Source organism: Podarcis vaucheri (assembly GCF_965113315.1).
Source record: "Podarcis vaucheri genome assembly, chromosome: 8".
Lineage (NCBI taxonomy): Eukaryota > Metazoa > Chordata > Lepidosauria > Squamata > Lacertidae > Podarcis > Podarcis vaucheri.
In genome coordinates, this window is record NC_138766.1 from 49,469,800 (window position 1) to 49,494,093 (window position 24,294).

The 24,294-nt window shown below is 41.4% G+C and overlaps 1 protein-coding gene across 9 annotated transcripts in view; it reads right to left on the minus strand.

Moving 5' to 3' along the window:
• ZNF521 (zinc finger protein 521) overlaps nucleotides 1–24,294 on the minus strand; it is a 305,760-nt gene that overhangs the window by 57,381 nt on the left and 224,085 nt on the right. The window lies entirely within an intron of this gene.

Here is a 24,294-nt window from a genome sequence, read left to right on the forward strand (position 1 = left end):
GCATAAACTAAATGCTACCTGTTCTAAAGTCACATCTACAGGGAAAACAATCTTTTAACACTGAGACAAGCAGTCAGTCAATATGAATTCCACAGTACAGTGGGTCAGTCATACGAATGGAGCATTACTGACAACTCTTTCATCAACTAATTTTTGCTCAGGATGTAGAGCAAGTGTCTCAAGAGCTGCCTACAGAAGAAACCGTGTGTGTGTGTGTGTGTGTGTGTGTGTGTAATGGCCAGACCAGACTACAGAGAACTGCCAGCAAATAAGCAAATTTGTTGGTCATACTGATATGCAAAGGCTTGACACAAAGCCGTTTTGATACACTGCCCTTTTCTTTTGCTGTATTTTTTTGGTACTCATTAACGTTTTCAGGCAGCATGAAGAACGCCACTAGATACTGTTGGGTCCTCTTTTTCGTGTTACCAGGAGTGATGTGGTTGCCACCTTTGTGGCTGCTGCCATGTTGCTCTGGGTAACAAGTACCTCTTCCACTCACTTGGTTAGGGCAGGTCCCTTGGCTGTTATTACTGATCCATGAAGAAGTATGTCACCAGCGGGAAAGGCAACCATGCAAGCTACTCTACCACAGGGCTTTTTAAAGGTTACCTTAGTCTCAATGGAACCCCTTTTCTGTGACTGGCACCTAAGTAACTGCTGTACCATTTAAATGCCCCACCCTAGTCATGTGAGTCTTTCTTGCAGCATTTGGACCCTGTACCACAGCAGACCGCTAATTATGATGTGTGCAATCTTCTCCCACCCCCCATGGTTGGGCTTAAATAACAAGAGTTGGTCACAGAAACATGTAGCTACAGTTGTACCTCTGGTTATGTACTTAATTCATTCCAGAGGTCCGTTCTTAACCTGAAACTGTTCTTAACCTGAAGCACCACTTTAGCTAATGGAGCCTCTGCTGCTGCACCGCCGGAGCACGATTTCTGTTCTCATCCTGAAGCAAAGTTCTTAATCCAAGGTAATATTTCTGGGTTAGTGGAGTCTAACCTGAAGCATATGTAACCTGCAGCATATGTAACCCGAGGTACCACTGTATTAGCAGACTAGCCTGCAAACAACCCTAGAGGAAGTAACAAGCACGCCACTCCAGGAAATATGTGACCAGTTTCTTGCCTACTGGCATCTACATCCAGTGGTTTTCAGTGTGTGTGCGTGTGAGAGCAAGAAAGAGTGTGCAAATACCAGGGTGGGAAGAGAGAGAGTTCTGTTGTGGCTGATAGGTCAAGCTTAGAATCATAGGGAATTTATATAACCCAGAATCTCCAATCCTAGGGCTTTGGGGAAGGAAAGTGAATCCCTTTCAACTGAGCCCACCCAGCCCAATCAACTTTTAAAAGATGCCTAGCCAACTGGTCTGCAGTTTGACAGGTTTCTTACCCAGGGGCACCTCTCTCATGCCTCATGCTATTTTCAGACCAATTGCTCACAAAACACTGCAGGAGAGATTCCACACCTCCCCCCAAACTCTGTAAAAGCTACACTTGTGGGGAAATCTCTGCAGCTGTCCTCCTGAAATGGCTTTATCCCTTTACCTTAACGCGCCCCTCCCCCCCGGTGCCTACACATTTCTGCCAAAATATTTAAAAGTTATATAAATTTCCTTTAAAAAATAAATTAAAAAGGCACCTAGCACCAAAAATAAAAAAGAACACCTGGACTCACTTGTCTGTAATTTGGAAGGCATAACCCACTCTGTAGGGACTACTTGGTCTGCAAATTTTAACAATTTCTGATGAAAAGTGGGGGGTGGGGGGAGTTATAGCAGTTTTACTTCCCTCGAAGTGAATGGGAAGAAACAAAGCCTCATTATTTTTGAAGTGAACTTGGCCTCAGACCCAGAGCTGAACTAAGCCCTTCAGACCAAGGTGGGCTGTTCCCTGAGATCCGAACCACATATTGTGGGGTTGGTGCACATACCTAATATTTAGTGCAATACAAAGGACCATCAAAATGTAGGTAAAGGGCCTAAATTGGAGCAAGCCTGAGATGAGGATTCTCCCAGAGGTGCCTTGCTTGCCTCGTAACCAGATGCCTTGCTTAGTGAAGGTAGGTGCATAAACTTAAATGAATAGATTTGTGAGTCACCTGCTGAATGCATAGCAGTAAAAGTTGCCTGTAAGATGCTGATACAGCAGGTAGCATGGACATATATTTTAAATTAATACGGAACTGACCAAGCCTATATGTTAAATGATGCTTGATAACTCCTTAAATGCTAGGGAAGCTTTTCCCTCTATCCTAGGATATTATTCCCTAGACAGAATAGAAAAACTATTCCCTAAGGATAATAGGGAAGCAAACGAAACCATGGTGGGTGGAGGGTGGATTAGTATGGGAATGGCATATATTATTTTTTCCATTTTCTATGTCTTCTTTATCATGTCAACAACAACAAAAAAGCAGAAAATAAAATTCACTGGGCTCGAAAAGATGAAAGGCCTCACACATTCAAATGCAAGCAGGTATGATCTCAATTAGCCGTATGTGAGTAATAGGCTTGGCTTTACTGTACTGATACATTAGCTCTGTTGCTGTTAAGCCCCTGCCTTCTTATGCAACTTTTTCATCCCCCCAGCATTCAGCATAGTGCATTGTTTTGGGAATGGTGGTATTCATAATCATTTATTAGTTACACACCATCTCATCCCTTTCATTCAGATTTTGGGTGCAATCTACCAGTCAGTCTACTTTCTTCCTGTACAGCTTTCTTCCTGTGCAGCTTGCACAAGATTCCCACACAAGTCCCACTGGAATAAATGAAGGTTTAACAGCAGCAGTGGTGTGTGGGTGTGGGTGTGCCCTTTATCCAGAAGAAAAAGGGTTATAAGTTGACCTAATGCACTCCCTTTTCACATAAGTATTCAGTATTTCTTTTTTACGTTAATATATTTCGGTGCTTTATCACTGTAACCTGCTGTTCTCTTTAATTGCTTATTGTTATTAATTATATAGTGTTAACTTTGTTGGCTGCTTGAACCATTTGGCTGTAAAAAATGCATTTATTTATTATTGCCATTGGAGCTGCAGTGAATTGCCAGGGTTCTGTCTAGAGATGAATGCTTTTGAATATTCATCCAATAAAACTTGAACCTGGATCAAACTGAGATTTTCAATTTTCTTCTTTCTTCCTCCCCTCCCCCCCAGCTCCTATTTCACCCAAACTCAGATTTGCTCACCACCCTAGAAATCTTGGGGGTGCCATTCATTTGCATTGGGGGGGGGGTAAATGGTTCTATTCATGAGAAAAAGTCTCCAGATGCAACATTGGGGAAAGACAGAGTTTCAATGTGAAATGGGGAAAGGTACCTCTGACCGTTAGGTCCAGTTGCGGACGACTCTGTGGTTGCGCGCTCATCTCGCTCTAGGCATCATGTGGTCAGCATGACTAAGCCACTTCTGGCGAACCAGTGCAGTGCACGGAAATGCCGTTTACTTTCCCGCCAGAGAAGCTATTTATCTACTTGCACTTTGATGTGCTTTCGAACTGCTAGGTGGGCAGGAGCTGGGACCAAACAACGGGAGCTCACCCCGTCGTGGGGATTCGAACCACCAACCTTCTGATCGGCAAGTCCTAGGCTCTGTAGTTTAGACCACAGCGCCACCCGCGTCCCTGTAGGCCCTACAAGTGGTAAATTCAAGGCTGAGAAACCACCATGTGCAATTGGTGTGGCAATGACAACTACTATTATTGCAACTCCTGCTGTTGCTGCTACCACCACTGCAGTTGTGCCCAAATTGCACCACATATTTCAAAATACTCGGGGGGTTTCATTCAAAGACTGAAAAGGCAAAAGTGAAGATGCATTGGCTCAGTTCACACACAATGTTAAGCCAAACCATGGCTCATTGTGAAAATGCTCCTGAAGAGGAGTTCATGACCACTTTGCTTCTCCTCAGATCCTACAGCTGTGAATTAAGATAAAATTTGGCTTAGTGTGTCGTCTGAATCCGGGCTTGTGTTTTGGCTTCTTCTAGGCAGACAAGAAGCTGTACTCAAGGTTTGTTCTTGGTTTCCAATTTGTGGTTTGTCTGGAGGTAACAAACCACAAACCTGGGTTTGGACGATATGCTAAAACAGACAGTGGCTTAGCTCACAGCTGCAGGCCTGGAGGAGCAGCAAAGTGTCCATAATCTCCTTTCTGGGAACTCGCCTGCCTGCTAAGGCATTGTTTGGTTTAATGTTACATATGAACTCAAATCAGTATGAGAATACTAACTCCCTGAAGGCTCCACCCTGCTTACCCATGGGTAGCTAAGTCACTAAACGGTCTGAAACAGAGAGCATGATGAAAACAATCTTTCTAGCTGTGTAATATTCAAAATACACATATATTTAGAACTTGTTTTAGACAGATCAAATGGCAAGTAGAAAACTGTTCCAACACTTTTAATATATGTAATGGCACCTTTAAAAAACAACACATGACCCTGTTCTCATATGCTGCCGTAGCATTGTATTAATGGCAAACATTACCACTCTTAATTTTGTGCATCCCTACATAACATTCTAAGTGACTCTGAACAGGTATGGCACAAAATGCATTTTGCTTTGGTACAACAGCAGAGCACAGACATACTGCATATTATGACAGTGTTGCAACAATGAGTTATTTGCCCTAAATTATCATAACTCAATTAGGAATGGAGATCCTTGATGAAAGTGCACTCAAACACAAATACATCTGCCAATGTAGAAGAGCAGGACAGCAGAAAGACAAATGAGGCATCTGCAAGCCAAAGAATGTCATTTAATGAAAACCAATAATCGAAGCAGGTTGATCCTACAATTTCTGATGAGAGCTCCAGAAAAAAGCAAAAAGTAAAACCACCCAATATTAAATATTTCTGAAGCTATAATGAAGAATTACAAAAATGCTTCAGCCATAGTAATTTGATTTCTCTGCTTAGACAAAGTGTTACTAGTTCTGGTGAACTAAGGCATTTGAACCGAATCAGTAGGTGAGTTGAGCAGATCACACTCTAGCAGTCTCAATTCTCATCTGTAAAATGGGAATAGTAGTGACACTTGTCTCACATGTATGTACTGATGTAGTATATACAAAGCTGTCAGATCATTGGTCTGTCTAGTCCAGTGCTGACTACAGCAGTTGGAAGCAGCTCTCCAGGTCTGACCCTGGTCCATTTAACTGGAGGTGATGCAGATTAAATATGGGCTACTCTGCATGCCAAACCATCCAATTTACCATGCGGCTATGCCCCCTAATTATTTTTTAAAAATCTAGATTTTAAAATTAAGAAATTTATGGTGTGCAAATAAAGGTTCTTGAGAATGCTTTTAAAAGCATTCTGTGCATGTAACTTCTCTGGATTTGGGTCTCTGGAAGCCTGTGGGTTGTCAGTTCTGAATCCCAGACATTGCTTTAAAACTGCCTAAGTGTCTCCATCAGAAATCTTGAAGCTAGCAAGTTTATGTACTTCCTGACAGCACTAGTCATGTTATGCTTACTTGTCAGTCTTTTTACAAACAGAGAGGGAAAATAAGTACGCTGATGTAAAGGCAGAATTCATTTCTCTTTTCCTCTACACAAGAAGCAACTTGACTTTAAAAACTTTAAAGGGATGTGCACGGGGATTTACTACTGGGCAATGCCATGAGGAATGGAGAGAACACAGAGGAATATTAGCCCAGTCATATTTTGAAAAAGCAAGGTTATTTCAGAAGTCAAAAAAAGAGGTGAAGGCAGCAAGAGGGTGTTACTTGCTTCACTGCCTACTAAGTCTGTTGCCGTCAGCAAAGGTTGTTATGTACGCTCCTAAAAACGGGTTATTACTATGTATCTAGGATTAATTCTATAATGGACCGCATTGCTCCAAGAAGTGTTTGCTCAATAACAGCATTCCCTTTAACGTAGGTGGGCATTACTGAGTGAAGTAGGGAGAGTCCATATTCATTTTAATGTGGAATATTACGGATACTCCAAGAGAAAACTAGCCAGAAAGCAAGTTGTGTCCTGCACAAGAAAAACACAAATCTCCAGGTGCGCTTGTTACCTGCTATCTGCAATGAATGAAAGGAGCAGGAAATGGACTGAGTCCAAGGTTCAAGTCTCATGGAGTAAACCAGACCATAGTACACTGAATTCAACCCAAAGCTAGAATGGAAGTACCGAACGTAAAAGAAAAACGGACGTTACTGTATTGACCTGAATATAAGCCACACTTTTTATTCCCAATTCCGACCATGAAAAGTTAAAGCGCAGCTTATATTCGTGACCTTACACCATCGGCAAAGTGGCGTGGCTCCCCGCCGCCAGGAAGTACCCCAGGAGCATGGGGCAATGGTACCCAGGCCGCCGCCGCTCCCAAGCCTCCCCCAAGCTATTGGGGGGAAGGCTGCCGGCAAAGCGGCATGGCTCCCCGCCAAGAGAGCGGCCCGAGAGCGTGGGACAACAGCACACACTCCACCTGCTGCTCCCAAGCCTCCCCCCAAGCCACTGGAAAGAAGGGGGAAGGCTGCCAGCAAAGCAGCGTGGCTTCCCCCAGGAAGCAGCCCAGGAGCATGGGGGGATAGTACCTGTAGTCAGGTCTTGTCTCTCCCCTCCCCTTGGATTTTAAAGGTGCAGTGTATTCGTGGGTGTGGCTTATATTCGGGCCAATACGATATCCCTTTTACAATAAAGCCTGAGATAGGAATGCATGAAATAACCTATATGCACTTGTGCTTATATTTCATAAGTGGGATCTGAGCTGAATATACTTGGCTGTTTTTCCCGCTTTTTCTAGGGGTAAATGCCATTAAGAAAAACAACCCCTTATTCTTGGCCCCTATGTCAAAATATTTATTTCCATTAGCTGTTCGAACTGTGTGGTCCCTTCAGCGACATTTAAATCTGCCAGCTTTGCCGATACCTTCTATACCTCAAAATGTGCTCTAGAAAATAATAAAAAAAAAGGAAACACACAGTCTACATGACATATTTGGAGGCATGGAGTAAAGTCAAAGGCCTAAATCCCCCTTGCCTTTCAGGGGACATTTGGCACCTGACTGCCATTTGTGCCTTTCAAAGTCTCCCTCTCTGTTCTCCAATTGTTCAGAGTTAAAAATAAAACAACCTGCCTCTCCCTAGCTGCTTGCTCTCTTCCCTTTCTCTCTCTCTCTCTCTCTCTCACCCATATAAATAACAAGCCAGAAACCCTCCACTACATTTGCTTGCATTAATTGATGTTTAAAAAGTCTGTTAAAAATAAAGCCCAGCAGTGACATTTTTCTTTGCTAAAGCACGAAAGCAGCACATTACAAACATTACAAAAAGCTCCCTTGGTAGGATGGTGAAGTTTCACTCTGGCAGTAAAATGCAAGCTACTGCATGTTCTTGGATTTATTTTTTTATTTAAACACCATGTGACACCAGTGCAGTGCAGGTAAAATAGATACATGCAAATTCAGAACTACACGGACAATTGGACAGGCATGAACACATGCAGGCTTCACCTTGAACCTCCTGACAAGTTAGTGCTGTTTCGTTTTTTGTTTTGTCAAAAGAAGAAGGGAAAAAAGGACAGTGGCTTAATATTGTTTTACTTGATCAGCTTTGTGTGTGTAGATGACCTCAGGGAGCACGCACTGAGAATAAAAGGGCCTCATGGAAGCACAAGACACCAAGAAAAAGGTGAAGAGCAGGCAGTATTGTGGACAACCCAAGCAACATGGTGTAAGGCTGAGAATAAAAAAGGGCATATGCATAAATGCTCACAGCTTCAGAATGTATAGTAATTATTCAATTAATCTGGAAGAACTAACAGCCTGTAGTTCTACTGATGCAATTCCTAATTTGCTTGTAAGCATGTAATGGAATTATTTTTTTTGCGGGGGGGACGGACGGACCCAATTTGTTTTGTTTTTTTACTATCCTTATGGTACTGTTCTGAATGGGTGTTATTTCTTCACACACTCTGGGCAGTACCCATAAAAGTGTTTCCACTAGTGCAAGGATTTCAGCTCCTGCGTCCTCCACAAATCTGTTACGGAGGGCTGCAGGAACCCCCAGAGTGGATTTAGGGGGTGCATGCAGGGCAGAGACACTGGCGGAGGAAGAGGAGTGCGGGGGCAGTGCACCGCTCCTAGCATCGTGGCTGGCCCCCACCTGCGCTGGGCGCCACGCCCCCAGGACACGCACCAGCCCTGCCCCCGCCTGCTCTCTGCCCCCCGGTAACGGAGATGAAGCTCCGCCACGGGGCAGAGAGGAAGTTCCATTACACAGTCAAAGGTACTTTGTGCTAGTGAAAGGACTTTGTTGGATACTGCCATGCACTAATAACTGATGGAATTCACTGCCACAGGATAAGGGTATGGCCACTTGTTTAAATGGTTTCATGTTGCTTTCATGTTGTGTGTGTGCCTGGCTTCCCAAAGGCACCTGGTTTGCTCCTGTGTGAAAGACGGACCGCTGGCCTGAACCAACCGGGCTCTTTTTTATATTCTTAGTGACAATTATTTTCCGTGGAGTGTTGTTGAGGATGCACCTAAAAATAACAAAATGTTTGGATTTAAGTACTTAAGGAAATTAAATAAACTACTCTATTCCAAACTTAAAAATTGAAAGCATGATGCTGGTGGTCAACAAAAGAGGTTTAAAGACTCTCTCAAGGCAAATCTTAAAAAAAAGTGACAACTGGGAAACACTGATCTGCGAGCGCTCCAATTAGAGAACAGCCTTTACCAAAGGTGTCATGGGCTTTGAAGATGCTCAAACTCAGGATGAAAGGGAGAAACATGCTAAGAGGAAGGCACGCTTGGCAAACAAACCCTTACCATGATCAACTCCCACCCAGAAACCTATGTCTTCACTGTGGAAGGATGCATGGATCCAGAATTGGCCTCCACAGTCACTTACGGACTCACTGTTAAAACCGTGTTTATGGAAGATAATCTTACTCGGCTACGAGTGATCGCCAAAGAAAATTTAAAAATCTCTGCCCCCAGGGCTTTAAATGTTTTGACTTCTAGTGCAATGGAATAATAGAAGTCAAAACATTGGCTGATCATTGGCCATATGAAATAGGGCAGATGTGAAAGTGGAGTCCAGCAACATCTAGAGCATGGGTAGGTAAACTAAGGCCTGGGGGCCGGATTCAGCCCAATCACCTTCTAAATCCAGCCTGCAGACAGTCCGGGAATCAGCATGTTTTTACATGAGTAAAATGTGTCCTTTCATTTAAAATGCATCTCTGGGTTATTTGTGGGGCATAGGAATTTGTTCATTATTTTTTTCAAAACATAGTCCGGCCCCCCACAAGGTCTGAGGGACAGTGGACTGGCCCCCTGCTGAAAAAGTTTGCTGACCCCTGATCTAGAGGGTGTGCCATATTGTGCAACCCTGAAATAAGGATACTATCAGCAGACAAGAAAATGCTGATGATGACCGAAGAATCCTTCCTAAGGTTACTTACTGATATTGGTATTTCACTTATATAATCCCTTGTTGTTCAAAAACAGATGTTACACAAGGACTGGCAGTGTGAAATATTCTTGTTTTGTTCTATTTCCCTATCTTCAAGATGTTCTTGAATCACATATTGTGAACCTACCTATATTTTAAAAGAAGTATATTTTCAAAAACTACCTACTGATCCAGCAAAAAGTTTGGGTTGTGATCCCGAGCATGCTAATTTGGGATTATGTTTCACTGAAACTAATAAGGATTAGTTCAGATATGATGTCTGTGGAGTTCCTCCTCTTGTTTGCTGGATGCTGAGAGAGTATGGTTGATGGTTTTCAGGTCAGTGTAGAGGACTTGGACACAGGAATCCCAGGTTCAAATATGTAATCAAGCCATGAAAACTCATTGGGTGGCTTTTAGCAAATCCACTTTCTCTCAACTCAACCTACCTCATGGGATTGTTGTGAAGCAAACATTGCTTTAAGAGGAATGACATAAATGTGATATATAACACAATTTTTTAAACTCCCTTGGGCTTCATTGAAGAGACAAGGGATGTTTTAAATTTCCTAGTATTAAAAACACAATTTTATGTTTGGTTGGGTTCTGAAAACAGAATAAAAATACTGGGTTGTATAACTTTTACTCGGAGTAGACTCATTGAAATTAATGTGCCTAAGTTAGTCACAGTCATTAATTTCTGCCTGCATCTCTCACTCCATTGTGGCAGAAAGTGTTTTGAGGTAATTTTTGCCTCATCAAAATAGGAGGTGTGACACCATCCTTACAGACATGTGGATATCAACAGAATGGCTATACTTGGGCCATTAACTTCCCATGCCTGCCTTTGCTTCAGCCTGGAGCTGCAAAATACCAGGGCTGATAACATTTTGGTACAATCAGCCACCCACTGGCAAAATCTTCATATATACGCATACAAAGCTTGTTGGATTTTTTTTATTTTACGTATTCTCTGTAAATCCTGCAGAACTTATACAGGCCCCTATACTGAATATAGTCCAAATTAGGTGTTGCTTACTGTAGTGTTTCCTCATTCTAAGTTCAGTGAGCAAAAATCCTTCAGAAAGGCTATTTAAATCAGTTCTAAATGAAAGTGATAGCTAGGTGTTATGGCCAGCACATTCACACAACAACCGTTTACAAGAGGCTACATTTGTTGAGAGCAATCCCAGAATTTGGTGTATGGGGGGGGGGGAGCTGAGAAACCTAAAACTAACCGCACCTGCAAGGAATTATCCACATGCAAAACAGCGCAGAAGGGAATTAATAATTCTAGAAGGAGCATGAGATAAGAATCAGCACTAGTTACTCATTTATGAAGAGGTTCATGTGAATGTTGCTAATATGATGAAGGAGGCAAAGGGAGCCATTTTTTTAATTGAATGGACTGCCTGATAAAATGTAGTTTTGTTTATTTTCATTTGATTTACTCATATGGAGAAATTGTAATGTGGTTTTAACTGGCAATGTGGCACCTCAGAGACTAACTGGTTTATTGTGGCTGGAGCTTTTGTAGGCAATAGCCTACTTCATTACATAAGGGAGGAATATACCCCTCTGCTTCCTCCACGTGCTGTTCTGGGGGTTCTCTTGACCACTCAAGGCAAAAATTATTATTTTGGGGGGGGGGAGGTGTGGAGGAAGTAAAGGGAGGGGCAAGTCCCGTGGTGCAAGCAGAAGTCCTTCTGCATGACCTCTGCTGACAGGCCTGGTTAGGAGAATCCTGCCTTAAATTAATTTCTATGTTTATTATTATATTAAAAAGCAGCTTTAAAAAATGTGAACCATCACTTTGTAAAGCACACTACACTTTCCAAAGGCTCCAGGGATTTGTCTCCCTACCTTTGATTTGCATTATGAAAGGTTAATGTCCCTCTTGTCAGAACTTGTTACATAAACATCTCTCTACTGTATGCTCTAGGAGCCAGAATTACTATCGCTTTCCTTCATATGACCCATTTTTATTTAAATACTGGTAGTGGGTTTATACCTAGAAGCAATGGTTTTTTTAAAAAAACACAGCAGTTAAACTATAAGAAATTGCTACATATATGTGAGTGACAAGAGTTGCACTCAGATCTAACTACAGCTGTTTTAATAATTATCTATATATCTACACACACACTTGTCTGTGTGTGCCTTTGCTCGTGTGTGAGTGGTTTATCTTTTTTTCCCATTTAACTTTAAGGGTGGATGACTTAGAATATCCTATTTCCTATAATTAGGCACAAGGCAACCTACAAGCACTGTTTTGATATCTCTATTAACCGACGCTCATGTTTAGCTGCAAAACTTGGTTGCACTTCTTTCAACATCTTTGCCCAAGACAGACCAGTAAACACAATTCCTCTCTCTATAATTAGCCTTTTCTCTAAGGGCCCCAAAGTAAGTCTGCATGCCGTAGATTTAATATCCAGCGCTATATCCATATGCGCTGCCCTTGCCTGGTCCCAGAGCATATAAACTCCCCTATTAGCAGCCTTGACTGCTTAATTATGCAGATTTTTTGTACCCGCCTGCCTGTAAAATTACTGTGTCTAACCTTTTTTTCCCTTCTCTCTCTCCTTCTCTCTCTGCACCATGCTGGCCATTCTAATGAAATCGGCATAGGGGAAAGGGTCTGATTTGCAGTTATAGAGGTTGGATCACACTGGCAATCTGTCCTTAGTGGGAGTTACAAAAGAAGTCAAATGCCTTCATCTGGTTCTACCCTATCATCCCCAAGGTGATTGAGTTCACTTCCTGATGCTTCCCAAGTTTTCCTCAGGCTGTCCAATCAGCACATCCACCAGGGAGCCCAGCCTAGCTTGCAACAGTCTCTGTATCTAGTTACAGCCCCACCAGGGACAGTCAACTATCCACCCCCAAGCCTTCAGATGAAAACCTTTTCTAACAAGGCCGCCCAGCGCCAATGAAATAACACACATCTGCATATCCACTGGGTCCCATGTTTCTTGTGCTCATGGATTATGTATCTTGCAGCCTCTAATAAAGAAATGCAGTTCTTTGTTTAATGTTTATCTTGTGCTTGTTAAGCAAATGCTAATGTTGTATCAGAATGCTTTAGTGCTATTTGGGTTTTTGGTGATTTACTACAAGACAATCTGCTGTGAAGTAAATTTAGATGGGGGGGAGAAGGGGGAGATAATTTCAGCTGAAAAAAAAGGGAAAGAGAGAGAGACAGACAAACAGACAGACAGAACGGTTTGGGAAGGAAAAAAGCAAGAGACAGGCAGAGTGAGTGGGGGGGGGGGGGAGGGAGAGAAAATGAGTCCAACAGCTCCCCATACAGCTTTCCTAACCCCAGGCTGACATGCCCACTTCATCACCGGCCAGATGACGACCTGGAGATACAGAATGAACTCAGACCAGTTTTTAAAAGGGATGCTATGTTAGCTTCCCCTATAGTGATAAGGTAAACAGTATCCTGAAGGGTAAACAAAATAAATAAATAAATAAGGCCTTTTTATTGTCTGTTTTTGAGTTCTGATGGTTGACACTATACAATGTTATTCCTATTCACATTTTTACCCCCACTGGAAAGAAATGGGAGGGTCGGCTTAATTCTTGTTACCGCTGTCATTTTCTTCTTCCTACTCTTCTCTCGTTACTATTTTGGGGGGAGAAAGATTTTGGATTTTTTTTTGTAACGAACACGCGTTTTTTATTTATCATTTGTCTGGTGACAATATGGATCTCCACAAACATGAGCATTCACACCTGTCCATTGTTTCCAGCTCTGTTCTGGGGGGGGGGCAGGGTAAACATTTCTGGGGCTACATATTTTAGCAGCCATTAACAAATGAGTTAGTCCCACCAAGGTTATGGGACTTAAGAGGGCCCAAGCCTGTACCACTGTGCTAGAGCAACAATCCATTGGGCTGGGTCTTCAGCACCAAAGCAAGTCTACTTTTGGTGAACTTACAGTAGTGCTGGAGTTGTTAGCTAGCAGAGCAACAAGTATTATTTGAGGAGAGTTTCTGTTAGTAAAGCCTTGATTCCTCAGAAGTCACATCACCTACTTCAAGTATGGGGAATCTTTGGTCCTCTAGCTGTGGCTGTAATACAACTACCATCAACCCCAGCAAGCATGGGAAATGGCCATGGATGATGGGAGTTGTACTTTAGTAATATCTGGAGGATTAGAGGTTCCCCATACCTGACCTCCACAAAGTGGGTTCCCCAATTCAAAATACACACACTCATTGTGATGTGCATCCTGGTGTGGTACTGACTCTCTGGAATTGTGTGGGGAGAGTCCAACACTGAAAAACTAGCTTAACATGTAATGTGAGAAATCAGTGCTGGGACCTTGCCACATCCTTTTCATGGGATGGAAAACCCTGTGTAATGGCAGGCATGCAAATAACAACAGTACACCACCTCCTGGCAAACACTGCCATGCCTAGCAACGAGGCTAGTGTCATGCAATCCACATGCCACTATCGAACTATTTCTTAGGAGAGCTGCAAGGCCCTTGTTTGGCTCTCAGGGGACAGAATCATCCTATTCAAACTCATGTCCAGAATGATTCCCAGATGTTCCAGTTTCTGGTTGACAAGAACATGCTATTGTTCCTGTTTGTTACAAATCCTTGACTCTGCAGGCACTACAGCATCTGGTTCACATTGATCAGATAGCAATCTGATCAAGATGTCATCTAAACACGCAAAGATTGAGATAATTTTCATTGTGAGCCACCAGGATTTTGGTGAAGACCTTGGGGCTGAGGAAAGCCAGAATGCCAAAGTCCACTACAGATAGCATTTGTGACTGTAGGAATGTTTAAAGAATTACCACTGGTTAAAATGAACAGCAATATGAAGGTAAGTTCCAGTTAAATCAATTTATGCCTGCATGTTTACCCTCTAAATGACTGTAACCATGAGAGTTGGAACTTCTTAATGCCTCCCCCCACCAAAAAAATAACCATCCAGAATGACGAATAAAACAATTTTTTTTCCCTGTGGAAATGTAAAGAAGATTGAATATATGATGCAGATCAGTTGTGATTCAGAAATTGGTTTCATTCCATTAATAATAATAATAATTTAATAATTTATTATTTATACCCCGCCCATCTGGCTGAGTTTCCCCAGCCACTCTGGGCGGCTCCCAATCAAGTGTTAAAAACAGTACAGCGTTACATATTAAAAACATCCCAGAAGACATGGACCTTAAGAAAGATTATTCCTGGGGAACATCTCAGACTCCAAGAGCTAACCTTAGGGCATGATTTCCAGACCCTACACATCCAAAGTCACTTAACTCACCAGAGTAGAAGAATGATTTGTTGATGTACCACTTAGGCTTGAATGCCTATGAATAACAAACTCTGTTAACTGGCTTAGATGGATGAAGGCACTTGGTGGGTGTGGTTAGAGCACGCATTTCCTAACGTCCCATCAAAGGAGCCTTATATTTTACTATGGCCTTGATGAGGGTAAATATTGAGGACAGCCTTGTTTTTCCTGTATAGTTCCCTCTGAGACTGATGGAATCATCAAGTCCTGCCTTGGGGTGGGTGGGTGGTGGGTGGGTGTTTCTCTCTCTGTTCAAAGTGCAGAACAGTCAGCAGGGGTGGTTAGGCCCGCCACCCCTCCCCACCTCTTCACTCTGGCTAGGAGCCTGCCCTTCTGTTCATGTGCTCCTCAAGGTCTCTGCTCAGCTACTACAGCCAGCTGGGTGAGGTTCGTAGGCTCCTCTGGGTGCCTCAGCAGAGGAGAGAAAGGGGGGTGGGCACCGATTCAGTTCCTTGCCAAGGGTGCAAGGGTACACTTTTGCCAGCCAGAAGCCCTGCTGAAATAGCCACTCTAGGCTGTGAGTAGCTGGAAGACTTCTGGGGACTGTAGTCTTTTTTTAAAGGGTGTGTGTGTGTGGATATCTAAATGGGGACAAATCACAGAGGCAACAGTGAAGCCCTTTGACCACTTTTTTAAAAAAAACATTCATATTTCTTTGCAGGTTTTAAAAGATTTTCCCTTTAAAATCCACATGGAAATAGGATGGGACAAACTTAGTTCTATCAACACATTGAACTGGGATGGACCATACTTTGATGGGTCTGTCTATGTCTACAACAACCCTGGTTAAACAAGTCTCTTAAATATGTTGAAGCTATGGCTTATGTATTAAGCTAGACTGGGTTCAGGGACAAATCCATAACAAGGGCAGCTGTCAAACTCTCCCACATGTACTAAATTACTTTTTAGCAACCAGTACCAACCTTGTCATATGTACCAATTAGCGATACCTTATCATTTCCCCAGCTGAATACTGCACTAGCATGGTCCCTGGTAATAAAAACAGCCTAAGACAGGCACTAGTTCTGCGATGATGATTATTTGACCTTCAAGACACCAAGTTCTCAACTCCAAGAGCTGATACAAATAGAAAGTACAGTTGTACTTACCTGAAATGTAGTTTTCCATTTGCCTTCAGTCAAGGGGCAAAACCATCAACTCATCCTTCTGACCTGAACTAGGAATGGGAAAATCTACCCAAACTGTTTTATAGCTGTTTTGATTTGGCTGTACGAGGGTAAACCATACCAATGACCTGTCCAACCTAGTTTCTGGTCTCGATCAGCAGCTGACTCCAGATGCTTCCAAAAGTTTTAACACTGTAAAATGCAAAGCTCAAGGATTCCCAAGGTTTCAGGCAGGCCCAGTGTCAGCATCTGGCTTAGTGTTATGTGCTAACTGGGTCAATATAATCCAGTTTTTGGATGGACCTCAACATAACAGGATTTTATACTGCCCTTCTTAGGAAGCAATGTTTAGTTTTGCTACTTTAATATATAATATTCACACCCACATGCCATCTTTTTATGAATTTTGACATGCAGGGTAGCAAACAAGAAATATGGGAAAAATTAAAAGCTACAGGAATATGAAATATAAAAAGAGCCAGGCCCAAAATGAATACAGCAACGGATGTACAGTATGGTCTGAATAGAGATATTGGATTCTTGTCTCATTACATATGCTAAAGCTATTTTTGGTCATCTGCATACTATCCCTTGCCTTTTCCTGTAGGACTAATTGCAGTCGTTAACAGTCGTCAGCAGGTTTACCATACCCATTGAGTCAATCACCCATCTCCTACTACCCTTCTGAGAAAAACCCCACCCTCCCACTATATGTAAGGGTCAGGTGACCTCTGGTGTATCTGAAGAAGTGTGCATGCACACAAAAGCTTATACCCAGAACAAACTTAGTTGGTCCCATAGCATCCCAAAAGCCCTCTTAGAAAGTGAAATTTTAGAAATGCACTTGGGAAGCTGCCCTGCAGCTGAGGGGTGGTGACTAAGAAGGCAGCATCTGTCCATCTGATGAACCTCAGATGGTGGAGGTGCAAATATTGGTTCTGTTATTGGAGAAAGTACAGTGGTGCCCCGCAAGACAAATGCCTCGCAAGACGGAAAACTCGCTAGACGAAAGAGTTTTCCGTTTTGGAGGTGCTTCGCAAAACGAATCTCCTATGGGCTTGCTTCGCAAGACGAAAATGTCTTGCGAGTTCCTGTGGGTTTCCCCCCCTTTCCCCCCTTTTTCTAAGCCGCTTATCAGCTGATCCGATAAGCCGCTAAAAGCCGCTAATAGCGCTAATCCGCTAATCCGTCAATGGGCTTGCTTCGCAAGACGAAAAAACCGCTAGACGAAGAGAATCACAGAACAGATTCTTTTCGTCTTGCGAGGCACCACTGTATGTTGATTGGTGCATGTGGGCACCCTGAAGCCACAGCATGCCTTTTCTGCTACAAGTCAGCTTTTCACCACAGCAGAAAATGAAGAGTCTATTGGATTTCTCAGGGCTAATCAGATGACTCAGTGTTCATGAACTCCTGTTTCCTCTGCTTTGCCACACTGCCTGCGAGTTCAAGTTGGTGAAGGAAAAAAAGCACTGTCAGAGTGACAACTATAGTACTGAAGGCCCATATTCCATTCTGAACCATAAAAATGGCTAAAATAGAATAAATCAAAGACCTTTCTTCTTGCTTTCACCACACTAAGTGTAACGTGTCTGTGTGTGTTTATATATGCATATAAGTATATATGCATAGGAAAAGCTACATTAGCTGAAGGAGTTAGCAGCCTAGTTAAACTGGGCATCTAGTTTCCAGGATTGAACTCAAGTGCTTTCTTACTAGGCATATTCCTTAGAGGACAACAGCTTTCATATCCAGTCTGAGATATCGGCCTCTGTGGTGGCAGAATCTGCCCTCAAGGGGGAAGTGGGGGTCTTTGATGTCTCAGCCTCAGGGCTGAGTCTTAAGAATCAATGCCAATATGGAAATTTAACTCCCTTGGACAGAATTTGCTCTGAGAGATTGTAAGACTGCAAAGTGCCATAAACACCAGGGTAGCTATAGTCTGAGTTATATTCCAAGCATTTAGTGAGCAGTACAGGTGACCAGGAACATACAGAGTTCAGTTTGGTTTCAGTTTTTCAGCTTGACACAAACTGTACTAATGGATAATAAATATACCATGACTAAACGGGATTCAGGCATCTCAGCTCCCTTCTAAGCAGTTAGCGAGGTGTCTTTGGTGGATTTGCCCGTAAGTGCAGAGAGCAGGATAAATGATGCTAAGTATGGTGGACTACTATATTCATCAAGGTCTTGTGTGACTTTATGGATGATGAGGCAAAGAGGGCTCCCAATAATTTATGCTGGGCAAAAGGCACACAACATGTACTACTTGTGAGGGTTGTCAGTCTCTGTGACAGCTCAATCACCATATGTACAAGGTTAGGCTCTTGAACAGAACAGGCAACTCTGGCAAACGGAGTGTGGATAAGGAGAAGAACATTACCTTAGTTTCCCCAAATAATACCTTCTGGCAGGTTGCCAACTCATTTGTAAATGATATTCAAGGCAATGGCCTTATATCTGAGAGTCTAGGGACCCCTGGAATCCGGTTTTCTTTGGAGTCAGCATGTTTCATCACGTGATCCATGAAACCACAGGACCAGTTCTCATGGCCATTTGTGTTGTTATCTCAAAAGGGGCAATAAGGTGACATTGGCCACAATATACGGTATAAATGCAGCCATGCCGGAACATTATTCTTGTTCATTTAGAACTGTAAAACTTAAGAAATATTCTGAAGACAGCTACCAATATTTTACAGGTTGTGACATATACGGTGGGGGGGGGGAACCCTATATTTCATTCATACTCATATTTAAATGTGATTATTCATTTTAGTCGAGTAAGCAAATGCAGAATACGAAGGACTATCAGAAAGCTCTCCTCTCATTCAAGAATTACTCAGCTATATTCTGCATAATGAAATGAGGTCCATCACCTAAATGGGCAAGGGTAACTGCTCTCTTGCTCCGCATAGTTTAATATAACCCACAACTATTAACATTATATTAAAAATCTACTACTTTTATCGCACACAAAAAAATCCATCTGTCACATTTCCAAAATCTAAGGGTCCTGCTTATCCACATTCCCATGTGCCTGTCCCCTAACACCCACACTGTCTTGCCCCCAAATGCTGCTCTAGAATAAGCAGTGAAAAGCAGAAAAAATAAAGGATGACATTTCTGCCATATTCTCTACAGTTACAATGCTCTCCTTTATTTATGATGCAAAATATTGCCAAACAAACATAAAACACATCATGCTTTTAAAATCAATAACCAAAACCTATTTCATTCTCACTCCTTCGGAGATATAGTTACCATATTATGTAATGCTAGCAGGAAACATACAAGAAATAAAAAAGATACATTTGGTGGTTTTTTTTTAAAGGTACTGTTTGTGTCCCTGCACTTTACGATAAAAATTCAGAATACAGACAGATGGAGTCAGATAAATAACAACAGGTCAAGTAAGAGAGAAATTGAGGATAACAGATTAAAATAAGGCACAAAGTTACTCTTTAATAAATTTATTTTAATCTATTGCCCTGGCTGTTTTGGTGTGGAATTTCAACAAATGCTGGCTTTCCGCAAGCACAACAGTTTCACAGATTCGATCACTGAGTGCCTTTTTTGTTTTTTAGCTAAAGGCCTGCAGGAATCAATGCCTATAAGGCATAAGCTTATTGACAGGAATTCAAGTACATGCAACAGAATGCGGATCAAAAATGGCTGGGCTTAATCCATAGCAGACATAATTTGCTACTATTGCTGAATTTTAACAAGAACTGCCCCCCAAAACAACGCCAGCATCTCTGTTCCTGAGCCACAGACTAATGACATTTAATCATGACTATTAGTGCACTCTCCTTGTGACAGCTGAGATACAAAGCAAGCCAGCTGATGCTGTTCCTGATTCTAAGCCTATCTGTGACCACAGCAGAACAGCAGAATACAGGAAAGGAACTTGCTTAGAGCTTACTGCAGTTCAATACAGAGCAACATACTGCTTGCAAATGCCTTACTTATGCAACCCACGTCTCTTCTCCTGACCATTTCAACAGCTTGTTTTTCTATACCTGCTAGAAGCTTAAAATTAAAACCTCATCTGAAGGGACAAGGTTCCCCCCCCCCCCTTCCTCTCTCAATGAGTCAGTGCTGCAGTTACGAGGTCAGAGGTAACAAGGGCTGCAAAACACTCAGTGCCACCAGCCACAGCCTGGTTAGATCAATTCCTTATAATTGCCTAAGAACAATTTGGACGCAAATCAATGGTTTATTATTGCTTCTAAGCACTGCACAGGAAAACTTTCCTAGGCCGGAGAAAATTGTGCAGAAGGCAATGGCTGCACCTGTGTGCAGTACCTGCTATGCCAAAACGCATTAGAAGCATCATAAAAAAAAAACTTTGGAATATGGTAAGAAGCATCTGGGGTGATCTGGGTTTCTTAGTTCAGCTCATTTGACTGGCGCAGCACCAGGCCTGGCTGGAAAGGAATTTCACTCCGACTGGAAGTTGACCTATTAAACCTGTGTGCTTGCATGAAGTATAATTTTATTTAAGTGACAGGTAGATTCTGGATGTTTCTAAAGTTTTGGTGTTATTGTGCATTGTGTATTTTAATTATGCTGGGATATATTTTTACAATTGGCTTTACATTTGTAAACCACTTAGAAGTCATTTTGCCAGAAAGAAGTACATAAATTAAATTAATTAAATAATAATAAAAAACTTGCAGGAAACTTCAATAATTTTTGGTGTGCCTGTGGAGGACTGGCACAGACAGGACCCTGCCCAGAGCAAAAGCAGAAAGGAATGTAATTAGGTAGTTTACTATACAGTGGTACCTTAGGTTACATACGCTTCTGGTTACATACGCTTCAGGTTACAGACTCCGCTAACCCAGAAATAGTACCTTGAGTTAAGAACTTTGCTTCAGGATGAGAACAGAAATCACATGGTGGCGGCGCGACGTGGGAGGCCCCATTAGCTAAAGTGGTGCTTCAGGTTAAGAACAGTTTCAGGTTAAGAACGGACCTCTGGAACGAATTAAATACGTAACCAGAGGTACCACTGTGTGTGTGTGTGTGTGTGTGTGTGTGTGTGTGTGTGTGTGTATTATAATGCAAATACAGTTAATGAGGGCAAGCCCAGTTTGGTATGGGACCATCAAGATGTGGGAGTTAAACCCATGCTTAAATGTTTCAAACATCAAACTAGAACTGATGCCAAACTTTAAAATAAGCTGAAATTTAAGTATTTAATTATCCCCCTTTTTTATGTAAAGGGTTATTATTAGAGCTGAACCAAAATTAAGACAGAAGAATTTCACCTTCCCCAGGAATTTTTTGTGTTTTGCCTCCTAACCAAATATCCTCCACCGTTTTCCTTTTTCCAGTTGGCATCTGCCATTCCCAACCGCATGCCCTGGAATCAAACGAGGTCCAGGAAAATGTGGAAGATGCTATTTTTTTTTTTATTTTTTTTACTGAACAAAGTATACATGGTACTTGATTGTTATCAACCAAACCTCTTAAGTGATTTACAAGAACTATTAAAATTATAAACAAAAACAGTTAAAACCAAGTCATTACAAACCGTTCCAAAACAGCTAGATCAGCAGTAAACTACATAAAGATTGAAAATGATGGCCTGGTGCTGCTTCATTCATTTGTTGAATTCACTGTTACCAAGTAACCAGTAGTGGGTTGGGTTGGATAATTGTGGAATGCTTGTTTTAAGCATTTTGTTGTTAAAAATATTCATTAATGATGTATTGCATTCACCAACCTTTGCAGCAACTGCTACTGACTCAAAAACGACAAATTTCTGTAGTGCTGAAGACATTTTTATTATTCTGAACCTAAGTATTATTCTTGAAAATAAATAAAAACATACCAAAAAAGTTCATTAATTGGTTAATAGCTTTTAGGATTATAGGATAAGGAAATAGTTACATCCAATAACTTCAGAGTGATTGCCAGTCTGCCCTCATCCTGATCACAGAATCCCTGAGGCACTACCCCCAAGTCTTAGAGAATATGATAGTGCATCAGTCTGAATAAATTAAGTAAGTAAAGTTTGAATAATTAAACATTTTAAACTTGAAGAAAATAAAAGCTAGTCCTAAATCCATCAAACACAATCAAATACATGTAGCAATAGGCCTGAGAATATTAATTAACTAAACAGTGTTTTGTATATATTTCCAGGCTGTTTATGACTGAGTGATTTATTGCTTTTAGTGCCTTCCCATTCTTTATGGGAAGGGGAGGGGGTATTTCTTAGGTCAAAACAGTTAACTTGCAAACCAGCCAACCAACCCAAAACTTTAAAGCAGTGTTTCCCAAACTTGGGTCTCCACCTGTTTTTGGACTACAACTGGCTGTTTATTGTTGATAGAATGTAAGCATTTGTCATGGCTACAGATGGAAGCTGGATATTGTAAGCATAGTGAGTGTAGAGGTGGAAGGATGGGTTCAATGAATACTGAAGAGATCAGAAAATATTTCAGTGGATGAGTTCCTAATTTATTTCCTCCCACACTTATGTTTTAACACAAGGGCTTGTTGCATCCATTCTTTGAGATAATTGCAGTTTGCCATGAAGTCTGAATCAGGCAAACTATGGCTACTCATAACTAGTATGCCTTCAAACTGGGTTTCTCCAAACCATTGCTTCTCTGACCCTGTTTTTGAACAACCACAATCAACAGAAGCCAGAGGCTGCTCAATTTGAATGCCCTGACAAAGTCCAGTTATTTTAAACCATGAAAAGAAGAAAGGGGGACTGGGGATAAAGGGGATGAGTGGCAGAACCCACTGGGCTCAGTTCTGTAACATTTGAATCAAGCCTGTATGTCAGCTTTTCCATAATCTGTCATGTCTCCCCAACACTAAAAAAAAGTAATCAAGACTAAGAATATTCTACAGCTGACTGTTACATTAATTTGGCATGCACCCCACTGGTGAAAATGATGTGTTAATTACATGCAACTACAATATCCAAAAGAGTTGCAGGCATACACTTTGGAGTTGAATATACTTTTTCAATTATGAGATAAGAATCACATACAGTACTTGGACTATATTACTGTGGACTACATGATTGATGGGCTTGTTACATTTATACCCCACCTTTCCTATTGGATTCGTTCTTAATATGCATTATAAACTGGTTCTAAGTAGTGAGACCAACTTTAAGCTGCTGTTACGCCTTTTTTTCAAGAAATGACAGATTAGCTGGTATTGTTGTTTATGGTATTTTAAATTATGTTAATTATATGTGAAAAAGCAATAATTATTCTAAAAAATAAATAAATCATACTGAAGGTAGCTTACAAAAAAGTACATTTCACAACAATCCTAAAAATTAAACAAATAAACGACAGCAATAAAAAAGTCAATGAAGTTGGAAGAAAACTGTCCTAATATGGTGTGTTTTTTTGCAGATCCAAGATAAAAGTCTGGATACACCGTCCCGTAACACCCACAGAACCCTAAAACACAGGCAAAAAAGCAGGCATTTCCACCACCCCCAAACACACACACACAACCCCAAAAGAAAAAGCAAGCATACATGCACACACACACAAAAACCTATACCAACCAGAAACAATAAAACAGACAAAACACCTCAAAGAAATAATATATAATAAAACAGGCAAAACACTTCAAATAAATAATAAATAATAAAACAGACATCTTAACCAAAAAGGAGGCAAAGCATTCCAAGCAACCTAACAAAACAGTATTAATCCCAATAAAAGAAACTCTGGCCACTGTTATCACTTGTGTAAAAAAAAAATATTGCTTCTAGTACACAGAAGAATCTAATTGGTGCATTTCTGATGGAAGTTCCTGCCACTGTACATGGAATTAGAATTCACCATATTTTTATGGTTTTAGGTTGTTTTAAATTATTTTTAGTGTTGTGCTTTAATGTTATAACCTGCCCCGGGAACTTTAGGGTAAATAAATGAATGAATTACACAGCCTTCCATCCATACCATTCAACATTATTAATGAATCACAATGCAGGCTGAGAGGATGGTTAATGATTTGGATGTGAGGTGCCCCATGTCTATTTCCTGGACAAATCCATAATTCTTTGAGAGCCAGTTCAGTCTGTTCACTACTTATATTTCCAAATTTGCATTAGTTTTCCATCAGTAAGACGGGAATTTTAGCAAGTTACTTCACAGAGTTGTTGTGAGGATGAACAAGATGACGAATGATATAGCTTTTCCCGAAATGATAAATAAAGATTATGACACTGGATTGGGACCTTTCCTATGAAATCTACAGTCACTGTGATCTGTCTCAAGAGATTTTCTATCGCTTTGTGAAGAATATTTTTACCCTATTAATACCTCAATTAATTCCCATTTTTCCTGACCATACCTGACAAGATCAGCATTGAATGTGATAAATTTGGGAGGGGGAAGAGGAGCCATGTCTTGCTCAGCTTTCACTA